Source organism: Tachyglossus aculeatus, chromosome 1 (genome assembly GCF_015852505.1).
Source record: "Tachyglossus aculeatus isolate mTacAcu1 chromosome 1, mTacAcu1.pri, whole genome shotgun sequence".
Lineage (NCBI taxonomy): Eukaryota > Metazoa > Chordata > Mammalia > Monotremata > Tachyglossidae > Tachyglossus > Tachyglossus aculeatus.
Window position 1 is genome coordinate 41,064,432 of NC_052066.1, and position 19,674 is coordinate 41,084,105.

The 19,674-nt window shown below is 43.1% G+C and overlaps 1 protein-coding gene and 1 non-coding gene across 3 annotated transcripts in view; both read right to left on the reverse strand.

Annotated features, from left to right (window-relative positions):
- LOC119930739 (schwannomin-interacting protein 1) overlaps positions 1-19,674 on the reverse strand; it is an 823,807-nt gene that overhangs the window by 92,319 nt on the left and 711,814 nt on the right. The window lies entirely within an intron of this gene.
- LOC119933774 lies at positions 3,643-3,780 on the reverse strand. Its single transcript, XR_005452651.1, has one exon. It is a non-coding gene; the product is annotated as a small nucleolar RNA SNORA7 (small nucleolar RNA).

Consider the following 19,674-nt stretch of genomic DNA (forward strand, 5'->3'; position numbering starts at 1 on the left):
AGCACATATGTATATATCTGTAATTTATTTATTTGTATTAATGTCTCTCCTCCTCTAGACTGAGTTCACTGTGGGCAGAGAATGTGTCTGTTTGTTGTTATATTGTACTCTCCCAAGCACTTAGTACAGTGCTTTTCACACAGTAAGCACCCAATAAATATGACTGACTGAATGAATGAATGAATTTCCCCCAGTCGCTAGTGGTTGAATCTGTGGCTCTCTGGAAAGTCCCACCAACAGAGGTGCATTGTACTCTCCCAAGAGCTTAGTGTGCTCTGCACACACAGTAAGAGCTCAATAAACACCACTGATTGATTGATTTGACTGCCTGGAGGAAAATCTAATTGAAGCAGGCCATAAGGAAAGCTGGTAGAAATACAATTGAGGCATCAGGTGTAAACAACTCACTCCAATAATTTGGATAGAAATGACAGCAGTGAAATGGAGTGATAGTTGGAAGGGCTGTCAGATAAGGGAAGGGGGAGAGAGGGGATTTCTTTATAATGGAAGTGGAGGCTTGAGCAGCTTGATGGCCGAAGGGAAACTGTCAGAAAATGAAACCTTGAACAGAGCTGTGAAGGAGGGGACTGAGAGAGGGAGCAGATGGTGAATGGAGATAAGGTCAGAGACACAGTTGGAGGAGTGAATTTAAGGAGCACAAAGAACAGACAGGAAACCTTCTTGAGAAACAGCAGAACACCAGAACAATGAAAAGATGGCAGTGGTAATAGGAAGCTAATAACATTGGCCATAAAACACTCAAACACCTAGTCGACTCCTAACTTACCTCACTGATTTCCTACTACAGACCTCTTTCTTGCCCAGTGCTGCCTCTGGACTGAAACTCCCTCCTCCTTCATATTTGACAGACCCACCACTCTCTCCACCACCAAAGCCTTATTAAAATCACATCTCTTTCAAGAGGCCTTCTCTAAGCTCTCTTTTCTCCTACTCACGCTCCTTCTGCATCCGCCCTGGCACTTGGATTTGTACCCTATATTCACCCCACCCTCAGTTCCACAGCACTTATGTTCATATCAGTAATTTATTTTAATGTCTGACTCACCTCTAGACTGTAAGCTCCTTGTGGGCAGGGAATGGGTCTACCAACTCTGTTATATTGTACTCTCCCAAGCGCTTAGTGCAGTGTTCTGCACCCAGTAAGGGCTCCACTGACTGATTTATTTAAGAGGAAAAAGGGACAATCTGGGTTGGTCATCAGGGATCTTGGAAGGGAGGTGGTGGGAGAACTAAGGGATTCAGGAGGGAGTTAAAGGTTTGGAAAAGTTGGTGGGGATTGTGGCCCTGGGAGGCACTGAAAGAGGAATGGAAGAGTTGGACCCAGGAAAAGAGAGCTGAATTACAAGTGGATAGAGCATGGGCCTGGGACTCAGAAAGAACTGGGTTCTAATCCTGGCTCTGCCACTTGTCTGCTGCGTGAACTTGGACAAGTCACTTAACTTCTCTGTGCCTCAGTTACCTCATCTGTAAAATGGGGATTGAGACTGTGAGCTCCACATGGGACAAGGACTGTGTCCAACCCAATTCGCTTGTATCCACCCCAGTGTTTAGAACAGTGCCTGGCACATAGTAAGCACTTAACAAATACTATATTATTATTAACAAATAACAAAATTATTATTATTATTGGATTCTGCAGCCAAGGGCAAGCAAAAGATCTTTTCTGCACTTTGGGCACCTAAAGGTTGTGCCTCTCTGTGCTTTTGCAAAAGCTCTTTGCAGAAGCTGGTGGTAATAATAATCATAATAATAATGATGGCATTTATTAAGCCCTTACTATGTGCAAGCACTGTTCTAAGCACTGGGGAGGTTACAAGGTGATCAGGTTGTCCCATAGAGGGCTCCCAGTCTTAATCCCCATTTTCCAGATGAGGTAACTGAGGCACAGAGAAGTTAAGTGAATACAATTCATAGGAGCACAATCTTCCCAGACGTCCTGTTGGGGGAGGGGCCAGTAAGGGGACAATTACCTTGTATCTACCCCAGCATTTAGTACAGTGCCTGGCACCCAGTAAGCACTTAACAAATACCATAATTATTATTATTAATTATTATGATTATTACAAAAGTCAGTCAGTGGATTGTAGTTATTGAGCACTTACTGTGAACAGAGCACTGTACTAAATGCTTCGAAGAGTACACTACAACAATAACAACAGATGAGAACCAATTTGTAATTGCAAAAATGAGACCGGTGCCTGGATTTCCAACAGCTACACTGATTCAGGACAGCAGGAAGTAAACTATGGGAGGGATCCACAACCACCAGTTTTCATGCACGTGATTCAGTCCGGATTGCACTATCAAGGGCCTTTTCCATAAAAATGCCACTTGATGTTTGAGGAAAGACAAGTGAAGGTGTTTTTCTACAGATAACAAAATCATTGTATTCTATTTTATACTCTCTTTGCTCTACAATTAATCAATGGTATTTACTGTGTGCAGAGCACTGTTATTAGCGCTTGGGAGAGTAAAATAATACCTAGTTAGTAGACATCTTCCCTTCCCATAAATAGCTTACAGACTAGAGGGAGGAAAAAGGCATAATAAATTACACATATGCACCTGAGTGTTGTAGGGCTGAAGATGGGGTGAATATCAAGTGATTAAAGAGTACAGATCCAAGTGGAAGGTTGAGACAGAAGGGAGTGGGAATAGGAGAAATGAGGGCTTAGTCAAGGAAGGCCTCTTGGAGGAGGGTGGGGAAAATAGTGGCTTTTCATATATGAAGGGGGAAGGAGTTCCAGGACAGAGGGAGGATGTGGGCAAGGGGCTGGCAGTGAGACAGAAAAATACTGAAGTACAGTGAGTAGGTTTGTATAAGAGGAATGAAGTGTGTGGGCTGAGTTATAGCAGGAAATCCATGAGGTAAGGTAGGAGGGGGCAAGATGATTGAGTGCTTTAAAGCCGATGGTGAGGAATTTCTGTTTGATGTGGAGGTGATTGGGCTACTATTGGAGGTTCTTGAGGAGTAAGGAGACATGGACTGAATGCGTTTTTAGAAAAATGATCCAGGCAGCACAGTGAAGAAAGGACTGGAGTGGGGAGAGACAGGAGGCAGGGAGGTCAACAAAGAGGCTGATGCATTACTCTGCACAGAGTAAATGTATAATAAATACAATTGTTTGATGGGCTTATAGTTGCCAAATTTGGAGGTGAAAATTCCCTTTTCTCTTTGAAGCTATGAAAAAAAATCAGAGTGGCAGGTTTTACATAAACATGTATTTTGTTGTTGTTATTGCCTTATACTGCCGAGTCGTGTCCAATCCATAGCGACACCATATACGCATCTCTCCCAGAACACCCCACTTCCACCTGCAGTCGTTCTGGTAGCATATCTTAACTTCTCTGGGCCTCAGTTACCTCATCTATAAAATGGAGATTAAGACTGTGAACCCCCGTGGGACAACCTGATCACCTTGTAACCTCCCCAGCACTTAGAACAGTACTCTGCACATAGTAAGTGCTTAATAAATGCCATTATTATTATTATTATTATATCCATAGAGTTTTCTTGGTAGAAATACGGAAGTGGTTTACCATTGCCTCCTTCCACGCAGTAAACGAGTCTCTGCCTTTAACTCTCTCCCATGCTGCTGCTGCCCAGCACGGGGAGTTTTGACTTATAGCAGATTGCCTTCCACTCACTAACCATTGGCCACGTTAGGACTGGAATGGGTATGCCCCTGCTTGACTCTCCCTCCAGTAGCCGAAACTTGTAGAGTACTGGAAACTCTCCAGGTACGACCCTGAGAGGCGAAACATGTATTTTACAGGTCTTGAAATGCAATTTTTTATGGGACACTACCCTACTGTTAGGTTTTCTTAAATATCAGTCGAGCTTGTCCAGATGCTTTCTTCTCTACCATCTTGTCTTTACCACTCAGTGAAGGAAGGTGTGAGAAATTATTTCCACTCGATGCTCTTTGACCTCAATTATGTATTTTAGGTGAAAGGTATTTTGTGTTCCCCTTGAAATGTCTGGATAATTGATTAGTGTAACTGGATCAGAGAGGTTTAGCAACTTGCCTAAGGTCACCCAGTCAGTGGGAGAGCTGAGGGGACTCCCAGGCCTTTTCCACTCCCATTCTAATGCTTTCAGGGAGGCTTTAAAAAATGGTATTTGTTAAGTGCTTCTTCTGTTCCAGGCACCATACTAAGCAGTGGGGGAGATACAAGCTAATCAAGATGGACAGAGTCCATGTCCCACATGGGGCTCACAGTACTAATCCCCATTTTACAGATGAGGATACTGAGGCACAGAGGCTCAGAGAAGTTGTGACCTGCCCAAGTCACACAGCAGACTAGTGGCATAGCTGGAATTAGAACCCAGGTCCTTTGACTCCTTGGCCCATGCTCTATTCACTAGGCCATGCTGATTTTCCCCCTAGGAAATAAATAATACATTATATATTTCATTAGCATCTCCCCAAATTTTGAGATCTATACTTTGTCCCTCCACTATTTTGTACATAAACCTGAACTGAATCCTTATATTTATTATCATAATAATTATGGAATTTGTTAAGAGCTTGCTATGTGCCAAGCACTATACTAAGCACTGGGATAGATACAAGACAAGTGGTTAGAACCAGTCCCTGTCCCACATGGAGCTCATCGTCCTTAGGATAAAGGTATGTTGGAATGGAAAGTGCACTGAAATTTTCAGTTTCAAGTGAATTTCTATTTTCAAGGAATATTTCATGTTATCCTGCTATTACTTAACCATGTCTAAGTATGAATCGGAAGACCAAGGTGCATGGGGGAAGGGGAATGAAACATAAAAATAAAACATATGAGCTAGTTAGCAAAAAGTTTAAGAACAGAGTAGGAGGTTTCAAATAAAAATAAATGCATAATATGCTTGTGATGGGTCAACTAGAAAAGCTAAGCTTTTTTTTTCCAAGACTGCAGTTCTTTATTGTAATTCTATTGAGAATCTTATTACAGTTAAGCAAAGATATATAGAATGTGCACTATAGTTTGTATTGGAGATGGAAAAAGGTTTTTAAAAAGACTGAACAACATGTTACTTATATTTTATTCATCAGGGTCAATAGTTTCACCACTATGGCAAAAGCTGACATCTAGTGGACAATGTTTTCAGCAAGCGTATGCAGCTCTCAGAGAAATATACAGTACATTTCACTGCAAAATTTCATTTTTTCCAGAGGACAGTTGCCCAAAACATCAACTCTACATCTTAATGCATATCTTCATTTTAAAGCTATCTAGGTTAAATGTGCAACAGAACTACAAATATCTTTGCAGTAAAAATCTGAATATAACTAATCAGTTTTTATGCCTAGTCAGCCCTTGTCAGAGAATGAGTTTTTTCCTTCCTGAAATTCAGATTCTCTTTAATTAAAAACTTTAAGCTCAGCATTAACAGAAATTGTACACCCGCTACGTAACAACTTAATTTTTTCAGCAGCTACTAGTTAAACATTTTCACACTGTGGACTTCTTTCAAAAATGAATACAAAGCAGGAAGCCTATTCATCTTCTACTGTGAGAACCAAACATTTTTAATTCTAAAGGCCACATTCCTATCTTACACCAAAATTAATCAGGAAAAGCAAAATAATGTATAGGAATTTCTCATTTTACACAGTGTCCTAAGACTTGGTTATCTGTTGATTTACTAGTTAATTTTACCTAAATCAAACGTTATTAATTTCTGGGCATCAACTGTCTTCTAAGAAAGCAATGAATCCATAAAAATTACACATACATACCAAAAAAGACATGTCTGTTAAGAGAAATCACTTCAATGTTGATCAAATACATTTTTCCCTTTACATAAGCACCTCACATCAAGCAACAAGATAGAAAGCAGACTTGATATGCAATGGATTTAAGTATCTACTTCAAACAGAAATGTTACATCATCACAAAAATGATGCAAGCTCAGATCTTGATTAGCTTACCTTTCCCAATATAATCTTTCTGCCATTTATATAATCAACTGATTTAAACACTCCTTTGTCAATTTCTCCACTATAATAATTCTGCGGGTTCTTAAAAAATCCCATTGAAAGCCAACTTTTTTATTATTTATGGTTCTTTGTACTTGAAGATGACAATGCAGGACCATCAGTTCCAATCACACACTGCTTGTACAAAGACTGCCCTTTGTTGTGCTATTGCGTTTGCCTCATATGCAGCATGGAATAGTGGATAGCATACTTCATGCTGCTGCCCGGATTATCTTTGTCCAGAAACGCTCTGGGCATATCACTCCCCTCCTCAAAAATCTCCAGTGGCTACCAATCAATCTGCGCATCAGGCAGAAACTCCTCACCCTGGGCTTCAAGGCTCTCCATCACTTCGCTCCCTCCTACCTCACCTCCCTTCTCTCCTTCTACAGCCCAGCCCGCACCCTCCGCTCCTCCACCGCTAATCTAATCTCCTCACCGTACCTCACTCTCGCCTGTCCCGCCATCGACCCCCGGCCCACGTCATCCCCCGGGCCTGGAATGCCCTCCCTCTGCCCATCTGCCAAGCTAGCTCTCTTCCTCCCTTCAAGGCCCTACTGCGAGCTCACCTCCTCCAGGAGGCCTTCCCAGACTGAGCCTCTTCCTCTCCCCCTCGTCCCCCTCTCCATCCCCCCCATCTTACCTCCTTCCCTTCCCCACAGCACCTGTATATATGTATATATGTTTGTACATATTTATTACTCTATTTATGTATTTTACTTGTACATATCTATTCTATTTATTTTATTTTGTTAGTATGTCTGGTTTTGTTCTCTGTCTCCCCCTTTTAGACTGTGAGCCCACTGTTGGGTAGGGACTGTCTCTATATGTTGCCAATTTGTACTTCCCAAGCACTTAGTACAGTGCTCTGCACATAGTAAGCGCTCAATAAATACGATTGATGATGATGATGATGATGATAGAGCACAGGCCTGGGAGTTGGAAGGTCAAGGGTTCTAATCCTGCCTCCGGAACTTGTCTGATGTGTGACCTTGGGCAAGTCACTTTACTTCTCTGTGCCTCAGTTACCTCATCTGTAAAATGGGGTTTGAGACTGTGAGCCCCACGTGGGACAGGATTAGAATCCATGACCTTCTGACTCCCAGGCCCATGTTCTCTATCCCAGAGCTTAGTACAGTGCCTGACACATAGTAAGTGCTTAACAAATACTTTAAACAAACAAGTCAGTTGACTTCTCTGTGCCTCTGTTATTATTATTATTATTATTATTATTATTAATAAGTGCCATCAAGTCATTTCCGATTCATAGCAACTCTTATGGATATACTTTCTCCAGAATGTCCTGTCCCCCTGCAAGGATTGTGTTTATCAACTCTGTTGTACTGTAGTTTTCCAAGAGCTTAATATAGTGCTTAGTACAGGAAGAGCTCAATAAATACCATTAGTTGATTGGTATGTTCTGTGGGGCCGGGGGTGGGGTGAACATCAACAGCTTAAGAGTATCAGTTTTAAGTGCACAGGTGATGCAGACAGTAGGTTGAATAGGACAAATGAGGGCCTACTCAGGGAAGGCCTCTTGGAGGAGATAAGATTTTAGTCGAATTTCAAAGTAGGGAGGAAGGTGGTCTGTCAGATGTAAGGGGAATGAGTTTCAGGTCACAGGGAGGATGTGGACAAGGGGTCAACAGCAAAAGATGAGATCAAGGCACTCAATCGTATTTATTGAGCACTTACTGTGTGCAGAGCACTGTACTAAGCGCTTGGGAAGTACAAGTTGGCAACATATATAGACAGTCCCTACCCAACAGCGGGCTCACAGTCTAGAAGAGGCACAGTTGAGTGAGTTGGCATTAGAGAAGCAAAGTGTGTAGGTTGGGTGGTAATAGGAGATCAGGAAGATTAAGTTGGATGAGAAGGGCAGGTAGAATTAGTACTACGGTATTTGTTAAGTGCTTACTATGTGTCTGACTTCCAAGCCTGTGTTCTGTTCACTAGGCCTGCTTAGAATGCACTAAAGCCAATGGTAAGGAGTTTTGGCTTGATGCACAGGTAAATGAGGAACCCCTGGAAGTTTCTGAGGAGTGAGGAGATGTGGACAACTTTTTTTAGAAAAATGATCTGGGAAGCTGACTGAAGTATGGGCTGGAGTGGACAGACAGGAGGCACAGAGCTCAGTGAGGAGGCTTCTGCAGCAGTCAAGGCGGGATATGACAAGAGCTTGGATCGTCCTGGTAGCAGTTCGGATGATGAGAAAGGGGTGGATTCAACAGATGCTGTGAAGGTAGACCCTACAGGATTTGATGACAGGTTGAATATGTGGGTTGAATGAGAGTGATAAGTTGACGATAATGCCTACCAAGGTTACAGGCTTGTGAGACAGGAAGGATGGTGGTGGTGTCTGTGGTGATGAGAAAGTTAAGGAGAAAACAGGGTTTGGGTGGGCAGATAAAGAGTTCTGTTTTGGACATGTTAAATTTGAGATGTTAGTGAGACATCTGAGCAGAGATGACCTGAAGGTAGGAGGAAACACAAGACTACAGAGAAGGCGAGAGATCTTGGCTGGAGGTGTACATTTGTAAATCATTTGCATAGAGATGGTAGTTAAAGACATGCGAGCAAATGAGCTATCCAAGGGAGTGAGTGTAGATGGAGAACAGAAGGGAATCCAGACCTGAGCCTTAAGGGACCACCACAGTTAGAGGATGGGAGGCAGAGTGGAGCCTGCAAAAGGTATTGATAATTAATGACCAGAGAGATAAAAGGAGAACCAGGAAAGGATATTCTCAGTGAAGCCAAGGTCAGATAATGTTTCCAGGAGAAGGGAGTGGTTCATAGTATGGAGGGCAGCTGAGAGGTCTAAGGGGATGTAAATGGAGTAGAGGCTGTTGGATTTGGCAAGAAATAGACCTTTGAGAGGGAAATTTCCGTAGAATAAAGGGGATGATAGCCAAGGAGTCAAGGAGAGAACTGGAGGAGAGGAATATACTCAGTTTCTAACATACAGATTTTGCAAAGGACTTGTGTCACTTTGAGAGGTTTATTCCTTTCAGCAATCTGATAACTGCAAAACACACTGTACAAGATCTGCAATTTTTCCTTTTAAAATAATTTCCAAACTCTTAGTGCTCCAGGCAAGTGCTGATGCTGGCTCTATGGCAAATCCAGCAGGAATGAGGGTCAAGGTACTTTACTTCTTTTCCTGAGATGGTAGTGACTCTGATTAGTATTAATTAAAATTTCCATCTTCTAGAGTGTAAATATTGTTTTAAAATAAAGGGCAAATTTTCATAGCTGCTTGGTTTTACCATGCATAAGAGTGGTATGAGGAAATGACTCAAGTAAGATGAGTTATGTCTGGTATGCATGCTTGTTGATGATGCTTCTGCTGACCTCCAGGCTACATACAGTCCCACATACTACACTACACTATCAATCAATCCATCAGTGATATTTACTCGGTGCTTACTATGTGCAGAGCACTGTGCTAAGCACTTGGGAGGATACAAACCAACAGAGTTTGCAGACCTGTTCCCTACCCATAATGTGCTTACAGTCTAGAGTGGGAGACAGGCGTTAATATGAATAAGCAATTTATAATAAATAATCTAAGGATAAGTACATAAGGGCTGTGGGATTCAGGGTGGGGCAAATATCAAATGACTACAGGTCACAGATCCAAGTTCAGAGGCACTGTCTGTTGTGGAAACAGGGAAAGATAAGCTTGCACAACTGGACATAGAAATGTTTTTGGAGATGAAATGCATACCTAGAATGGCTGATGGTGGTTGGTTCATGGCTCACTTTACATTTAATCACTGTAGCAATAGTAAATTCATTTTTTTGAAACAGGCACCAATATCCCAGTCTGGTAAAATTATGCGTATATAAAACGTATATGGTTTTATTCTTCTCAATTATTTTATGTACAAGTAACATGGTTAAACTGTTTCATTACTTTTTAAAACAGCTTTCATCTCACGAAAAAGCCATATTACTTTTAATATAGTCTTGATGCATCTATTGAGTTTTCCTGAACTCTTTAATCTTTGTGGACTGTAGGAAGGGATTAGACCAAAAATAATTTAATTAGCCACACAAATTCTTAAAACAAAACAAAAAAGAATGTTTGCGTTTGAGGCCTATTTTAAGCAATAGCAACTTATTTAGAGTACAGTGCTCTGCACACAGTAAGCGCTCAATAAATACGATTGAATGAAATGAGTTAAGGGGGATTAAATTAAAATTAGGTAGAAAAGTATCTTTTTGTTTACTTTAACTACAATTAAATATAATTATTCAGGCTTTCAATAAGTCACCAATAATGGAAGGAGCAATCTTGGCTTAAATAACTTGGAAATCAATCAGTCAATCAATGGAATTTACTGAGCGCTTGCTGTGTGAAAAGCATTATGCTGAATGCTTAGGAGAATACAATAGAACAGAATGGGAAGACCCGTTCCCTGACCACAAGGACCTCACAATCTAGTGGGGGACATAAGCATTAAAATAAATTATGGATATGTACCTAAGTTCTGTGGGGCTAAGGGTGGGGTGAATAAAGGGTACAAATCCAAGTACAGTAGTGACATAGAAAGGAGAGGGAGAGGGAGTAGCGGAAATGAGGGCTTACTTGGGAAATGTAATCCCTCCTCTTGAAGGAGATATGATTTTAATAATGGTTGGAAGGAGGGGAGAATGATGGTCTGTCATATATGGCAGGTGGGGAGTGGCATTCCAGGACAGAAGTAGGATGTGCGTGAGGGGTCGCCAGCAAGATAGATGAGAGCAATGTATAGTGAGTAGGTTGGCATTACGAGGGAAGTGAGCGTGTTGAGCTGAAGTAGGAAATCAACAAGGTAAGATGGGGGCAAGGTGATTGAGTGCTTTAAAGCCAATGGTAAGGAATTTCTGTTTGATGCAGAGGTGGATAGGCAATCACTGGAGATTCTTGAGGAATTGGCTAACATGGACGGAACACTTTTTTAGAAAAATGATCTGGGCAGCAGAGTGAAGTGTGGACTGGAGTGGGGAGAGATAGGAGGCAGGGAGGTCAGCAAGGAGGCTGGTACAGTAGTCAAAATGAGGTAGGATAAGTACTTCCCAAGTGCTTAGTACAGTGCTCTGCACACAGTAAGCGCTCAATAAATACGATTGAATGAATGAATAAGTACTTGCATTAACGTGGTAGCAGTTTGGATAGAGAGGAGAGGGAGGGTATTAATGATGCTGTGAAGGTTGAACCGACAGGATCTGGTGACAGACGACTATGTGGACTGAAGGAGAAGATGAGTCATGGATAACTGCAGGCTTGTGACACAGGGAGGATGGTGATGCCGTCTACAATGATGGAAAAGTCATAGGAGAAGTCATAGAGAAGCAGTGTGGCTTAGTGGAAAGAGCATGGGCTTGGGAGCCAGAGGTCGTGAGCTCTAATCCCAGCTCCGCCAAGTCACTTAACTTCTCTGTGCCTCAGTTACTTCATCTGTAAAATGGGGAATAAGACTGTGAGCTCCACATGGGACAACCTAATCATCTTGTATCTACCCCAGAGCTTAGAACAGTGGTTAGCACATAGTAAGCACTTAAATACCAACATTATTATTATTATCATTGTTATGGGTAGGATAGGTTTGGGTGGGAACATGAGGAATTCTGTTTTGGACATGTTAAGTTTGAGATGTCAGTGAGAGATCCAAGAAGAGATGACCTGAAGTCAGGAGGAAATACAAGACTGCATAGAAGGAGAGATCAAGGCTGGAGATGTACATTTGGGAATCATTCATATAGAGATGGTAGTTGAAGCCATGGGAGCAAATGAGTTCTCCAAAGGAGTGGGTGTAGATGGAGAAGAGAAGGGACCCTTCATGCTATACTTCACGCTGCTGCCCAGATCATCTTTGTGCAGAAATGCTCTGGGCATGTTACTCCCCTCCTCAAAAATCTCCAGTGGCTACCAGTCAACCTACGCATCAGGCAAAAACTCCTCACTCTTGGCTTCAAGGCTCTCCATCACCTCGCCTCCTCCTACCTCACCTCCCTTCTTTCCTTCTACAGCCCAGCCTGCACACTCCACTCCTCTGCCGCTAACCTCCTCACTGTGCCTCGTTCTCGCCTGTCCCGCCGTCGACCCCCAGCACACGTACTCCCCGTGGCCTGGAATGCCCTCCCTCTACACATCCGCCAAGCTAGCTCTCTTCCTCCCTTCAAAGCCCTACTGAGAGCTCACCTCCTCCAGGAGGCCTTTCCAGACTGAGCCCCCTCTTTCCTCTCCCCTTCCCCCTCCTCCCCACCTTACCTCCTTCCCCTCCCCACAGCACCTGTATATATGTTTGTACACATTTATAACTCTATTTATTTTACTTGTACATATTTACTATTCTATTTATTTTGCTAATAATGTGCATCTAGCTTTACTTCTGTTTATTCTGATGACTTAACACCTGTCCACATGTTTTGTTTTGTTGTCTGTCTCCCCCTTCTAGACTGTGAGCCCGTTTGTTGGGTAGGGACCGTCTGTATATGTTGCCAACTTGTACTTCCCAAGCATTTAGTACAGTGCTCTGCACACAGTAAGCGCTCAATAAATATGATTGAATGAATGAATGAATGACCCAGAACTGAGCCTTGAGGGACTTGGGAGGCAGAGAAGGAACCTGTGACACAGCCTGAGAAATGAGTGGCCCGAAAGATTGGAGAAGAACCAGGAGAGGACACTGATAGTGAAACAAGGTTTGATAATGTTCCCAGGGGAAAGGGATGGTGCACAGTGTTGAAGACAGCTGAAAGGTTGGGAAGGATGAAGACGGAGTAGAGGCCGTTGTCTGGACTATATGGAGAGGGAGGAAATTACAGGCTAGGGAGAGGAAGTAGGAGCCCATTGTTGGGTAGGGACCATCTTATATGTTGCCGATTTGTACTTCCCAAGCGCTTAGCACAGTGCTCTGCACACAGTAAGTGCTCAATGAATACCAATGAATGAGGAGTCGAGGGTGAGATAGATGAGACTGGGGCACAGTGAGTAAGCTGTGTGGGCTGCAGTACTTTACTGAGGTGAGAAAGGATGGGGTGAGCTGGTTGAGTGCTTTAAAGCCAATGGTAAGGAGTTTCTGTCTTTTAGACTGTGAGCCCACTGTTGGGTAGGGACTGTCTCTATATGTTGCCAACTTGTACTTCCCAAGCGCTTAGTACAGTGCTCTGCACACAGTAAGCGCTCAATAAATACGATTGATGATGATAAGGAGGGGGATAGGCAGCCATTAGAGGTTCTTGAGGAGTGGGGAGACATGGACTGAACGTTTTTGTTGATAATGATCCATGCAGCAGGGTGAAGTATGGACTGAAGTGGGGAGAGAAAGGAGGCTGAGCGGTCAGCAGGAGGCAGATGCAGTTGTCAAGGCAGGATAGGATAGCTGCTTGGATCAGCATGGTAGCAGTTTGGATGGAGAGGAAAGGAAGGATTTTAGCAATGTTGAGAAGATAAAACCGAGAGGATTTAGTGACAGATTGAATATGTGGGTGGAATGGGAGCGACGAGTCCAGGATAACATCAAGGTTAGGGGCTCAAGAGACAGGGAGGATAGTGGTGTTGTCTACAGTGATGGAAAAGATGGGGAGGACAGGGTTTGGGTGGGAAGATAAGGAATTCAGTTTTAGACATGTTTAATTTGAGGTGGTGGCAGGACATCCAACTAGATGTTTCTTGAAGGCAGGAGGAAATGTGAGGCTGCAGGGAAGGAGAGGGATCTGGCCTGGAGATGTAGATTTGGGAGATCTTGGAGCACTCATTCACTCACGCGGCTTCAGCCTCCTGTTCTTTGTGAAACGATTCCCACATCTACTTCACCAGCCCCAGCTTCTGTCCTGTTACATACTTCAACATTTCCTCTTTGTCTCCAGGTCAACTACACTTGGATATCGCACCACGGGCACCTTAAACACAAAGGTAAGGTAAACTCTTCATCCTTCCTCCTGAACTCACTCCTCCTCCGATCTACCCCATCTCTGTAGATAACTTCACTCTCCACCCACTACCCACGAGTCAAAAGCGTCTTATAAAAATCTGACCAAAATTTCCCTTGTTCTGTCCTAATCCAAATAATCTGTGCTGAATCACTCACTTAAAATCCAAAGCAGACTCTTACTCATCTGCCAACTTTAGTGATGGTGACTAAGTACTGAACAAATGCTCCAGAGAGCCTTATTGGAAGACTGGGGCTCAGAGATTCCTCAAAAAACTATCAAAAAAAAATTCTAATCACGTGTTTCTTAATAGAGATCCAGAGATAATCTCCCAAAAGACAATACAGCTGCCTTTACTCTTTTTCTTTTTTTTTAATGGTACTTGTTAAGTGTTTATTATGTGTCAGGGACTTTACCAAGCCCTGGGGTAAATATAAGCTAATAAGGTTGCACACAGTCCATGTTTCACATAGGGCTCACAGTCCTAATTCCCATTTAACAGATGAGGTGACTGAGGTACAGAGAAGATAAGTGACTTGCCCAATGTCACACATCAGACAAGTGGCAGATCCAGAATTGGAACCCAGGTCCTCTAATTCCCAGGCCTGTGCTCATTTCACTAGGCCAAGCTGCGTTGATGCCACATTTAACGGTTTTGAAATGGGGCAATGAGAGTTAAAACCTCTTACGGAAAAATAAAACTAGCACTCATATATCTGACTGCTTAATTTATTTTGGCCACTTGAGGTATAAATACTTTTATGCTTGTCTCCCCAAGTCCCCAAGTAAAATGGGGATTAAGACTGTGAGTCCCAAGAGGGACAGGGACTGTGTTCAACCCAATTTGCTTGTATCCACCCCAACATTTAGTACAGTGCTTGGCACATCATAAACACTTAACAAATACCCACAATTATTATTATTATATTAAGTCGATTGTCAGCTCTTTGAATTCCTCTTTATACTGTACCTCCCACCAAATAGGTGATCAATAAATGACTAGTACTTCTCACAGTGCATATCTGTCCCACTTGCCTCCACTGGCCTGATCCACTATCCACCAGTGGAGATAGGTCAAGGCATCCGAGAGCTACCATATTGATAAGTGCTTATTTTGTGACAAGGCCAGAGGTTGCTACAAGAGAATCAGGTCAGATACAGTTTCTGTCCTACACCAGGTTTACATTCTAAGTATGGAGGAAGAATTGAGCCACAGAAAAGTTAAGTGACTTGCCCAAGTTTGCCCTGCAGGCTAATGGAATTAGCCTGCAGGCTAGTGGAATTAAAAACCAGGTCCTCTGACTTCTCTAGTGGATAGGGACTAGGAAATACGTGGACACAAATTCAGTCTTCTGTTCACTGTCTCCCCATTAATCCAATGCTATAACTGTTTATAGGGCCTACAATGAATTCAGGTCATCTCTCAGACATGAAAAGTTTCCAGCTTGGGAAATCAGATCCAATATTTTTTAGTTAGTTATGCACCAACATTTCCTCTTCTCCCACTCCCTTCTGTCGCCCTGACTTGCTCCCTTTATTCACCATCCCCTCCCCATCCTCACAGCACTTATGCAGTTATCCCTCTCTAGACTAAAAGCTCATTGAGCCCATTGTTGGGTAGGGACCATCTCTATATGTTGCCAACTTGTACTGCCCAAGTGCTAGTACAGTGCTCTGCACACAGTAAGCGCTCAATAAATACGACTGAATGAATGAATGAATTGTGGGCAGGTAATGTATCTGTTATACTGTCGTTTTGTACTCTCCCAAGCGCTTAGTACAATGCTCTATGCAAAGTAAGCTCTCAATAAATGATTGATTGATACAAGTGCCTATATATATATTAAGTCCACACTAACAAAATACTTTCATGCTCACCATAGTTATTTTAATAATAATAATAATTATGGAATTTATTAAGCTCTTACTATGTGCCAGGCACTGTACTAGGTGCTGGGGTGGATATAAGCAAACTGGGTTGGACACAGTCCCTTGTCCCTCGTGGGGACAATCCCATTTTTACAGATGAGGTAACTGAGGCACAGAGAAGTGAAGTGACTTGTCCAAGGTCACACAGCAGACAAGTGGTGGAGCCGGGATTAGAACCCATGACCTTCTGACTCCCGTGCTCTATCCACTATGCCACGCTGCTTCCTACCTTGGCCTTTGTGCATTTTTGTTTGCGGATTTGCCTATTGCCACCACTGGTTGGACCCACATCATGATTGTGGGGAGTGACTCCTGGGCCTGCATACAGTAAGAGCTAAGTAAGCGTTCAATAAATACAACTGATTGACTGACTGGCTTCACTCCCCTTCCCCCCATCCACAGCCCAATCTCTTCAGTGACTCATTGGATATTCCCACCATCTACTGGAAAGCCCAACAACTGTAAGTTGCTGGAAAAACTTTCCCAGGCACAGATGGCATTTGTGATCTCACCTCATCTATGGAGGCTACACTAAACAATCCTCTGTGAATACTGATGGATTAGTATATCAAAGGCTGTTAAATTGATTGCAAAGGCATAAAGCAAACCAAAATACTACATAGTACATAAGACTGAGGCAGCCTTACCTCAAAAGCACACTGACCAACGTTACACACATATGCACAACAGCTTCTTCCTGCACACACAAACTTGTGGATTGTGCACCACCAATGGAATTGCACTATGGGAAGAAATTTCCCTAATTCTTCCATTGTGTTATAGCAAAACTGGATACCCCTGAGTAGAACATTTGGACAAATTAGTACTTGGAAACAGTGAAGTCCTGGGAATCAGAGGCTCCAGGGTTATAATCCTAGCTCTGCCACTTGTCTGCTGTGTGACCTTGTGCAAGTCAATTAATGTCTCTGTAACTCAGTTTCCTCATCTGTAAAATGTGCATTACTTAAATGGTGAGCCCCATGTGGGACAGGAGCTGTGTCCAATCTACATATTCTGTAACTACCCCAGTTTTTAGTACAGTAATTGGGATGTTTATTAAATACTTACTACATATCAAGCACTTGTACTAAGTATTGGGATAGACCACGAGATAATCAAACTGGACACAGTCCCTGTCCCACATGGGACTCACCATCTAAGTAATCCCCATTATTACAGATGAGGAAACTGAGGAATAGAGAAGTTTTTGCCCAAAGGATTTGCCCAAAGTCACACAGCAGATTGGTGTTGTATCCACCCCAGCACTTAGTACAGTGGCTGGCACATAGTAAGCACTTAACAAATACCACCAGCAGCAGCAGGAAAATGGCAGAGCTGGGATTAACTTAACTTTACTGTGAGGTAATAGGAGGACCAGGAGAGGACCGAGTCAGTGAAGTCAAGGTTGGATAACGTTTCCAGGAGAAGAGGGTGGTCCACAGTCTTGAGTACAGGCTGTTGGATTTGGCAAGGAGATCACGGGTGACCTTTGAGAGGGCAGTTTCTATGAAGTGAAGGGGCAGAAGCCAGATTGAAGGGGGTCAAGAAGAGAACTGATGGAGAGGAATTTGAGACAGAGGGTATAGACAACTCACTCAAGGAGTTTGGAGAGGAATAGTAGGAGGGAGATGGGGCGATTCATTCATTCATCCATCCATCCATTCATCCATTCATATTTATTAAGCACCTAATGTGTGAAGAGCACACTACTAAGCACTTGGAAGAGTACAATATAGCAATAAACAGTGATAATCCCTGCCCACAATGAGCTCGAAGTCTAGAGTGGGGAAAACAGACATCAATAACTGCAGGGAGCCATAGGGTCAAGGGAGTAGTTTTTTACGATAGGGGAGACATGGGCATTGTTCGAAAGCAGTGGGAAAGAATAATAATAATAATAATGGCATTTGTTAAGAAGCCACTGGAGAGCAAACGATTGAAGATGGCTGTTAGGGAGGGAAGGAGGGAGGAGGCCAGAGTTTTGAGGGCCTTTTCTGGGTGTTAGTGCCTAATTTGGGGCTCTTCATAGGGTTATCACAGTTCATCATCTTCTCTTCAATTCACCTTCACCCAGTCAATCATGTACCCACCCTCTATGGCGACAGTCTACTACCATCAAGGGATGCAGCATGGCCTCGTGGAAAGAGCAGAGACCAAGGAGTCAGACGGCATGAGTCCTAATCCTGACTCTGCAAATTACCTGCTTTGTCACCTTGGGCAAGTAACTTTCCTGTGCCTTTGTTTCTTCATCTGTAATTGTGGTATTTGTTAAAAACTTACTATGTACCAAACACTCTTCTAAACACTGGGGTAGATATAAGAAAATGAGGTCCAACACAGTCCCTGACCCACATGAGGCTCAGAGTCTAAGTAGGAGGGAGGGGAAGCAACCTGGCCTAGCATCCCCCTCTAGACTAAAAACTCATTATGGGCAAGGGACGTATATGATAATTCTGTTGTATTTTACTCACCCAAGCACTTAGTACAGTGCTCTGAACACAGAAAGCGTTCAATAAGTATGACTGATTGATAGAGCACAGGCCTGGGAGTCAAAAGACCTGGGTTCTAATCCCAACTGCGCCACTTGTCAGCTTTGTGAGCTTGGGTAGGTCACTAAACTTCTCTTTGCTTCAGTTACCTCATCTGTAAAATGGGGATTAAGACTGTGAGCCCCATGTGGGACATAGACTGTGTTGAACCCTAGTACCTTATATCTACCCCAATGCTTAGCACAGTGCCTGGCACATAGTAAGCATTTAACAAATGTCACAGAAAAGTTGGGGGGAGAACAGGGGTTGAATCCCCATTTTACAGATGAGAAAACACAGGCACAGAGGAAGTCACACAGCAGGCAATTGGGGAAGCTGGAAATGTGTCTACTAACTCTATTATACTGTACTCTCCCAAGCACTTAGTACAGTGCTCTGCACACAGTAACAGCTTAATAAACACCATTGATTGACTGATTGATAGAACCCAGGACCTCTGACTCTCAGGCCCATGCTCTTTCCACAAGGCCACACTGTTTCTCTTTCCTATTTAGGACTGTGAGCCCCACGAGGAACAAGAATTGAATTCAACCTGATTATCTTTTACCTACTCTAGTGCTTAGTACAATATTTGGCCCAAAGATAAACACTTAAAAAGTACCTCAGTTATTTCCATGTTAAACGTCAAAGACAGGCTCCAGGAAAAAAGGGAAAAATGATTTATTCTTATCTACGACTGGTAAACATGAAACTATGAAGTCAGATTGCAATACAATTGCCACCCAAGAAGAAACTTAATTATGAAAACGACTTGCTGAGTAATTTGGCATGGAATTCTTTCATCCAACAGTGTATAAAAATAGGACTATAAGTCACTTCCATAGTGTAACGAACAAAGCCCGTAGCTTTGTAACTGCTTTTTCAAGGTTCAGTGCTTGGTCCCCTTCTGTTCTCAATCTACACTCACTCCCTTGGTGACCTCATTCGCTCCCACGGCTTCAACTATCACCTCTACGCTGATGACACCCAGATCTACATCTCTGCCCCTGCTCTCTCCCCCTCCCTCCAGGCTCGCATCTCCTCCTGCCTTCAGGACATCTCCATCTGGATGTCCGCCCGCCACCTAAAGCTCAACATGTCAAAGACTGAGCTCCTTGTCTTCCCTCCCAAACCTTGTCCTCTCCCTGACTTTCCCATCTCTGTTGACGGCACTACCATCCTTCCCGTCTCACAAGCCCGCAACCTTGGTGTCATCCTCGACTCCGCTCTCTCATTCACCCCTCACATCCAAGCCGTCACCAAAACCTGCCGGTCTCAGCTCCGCAACATTGCCAAGA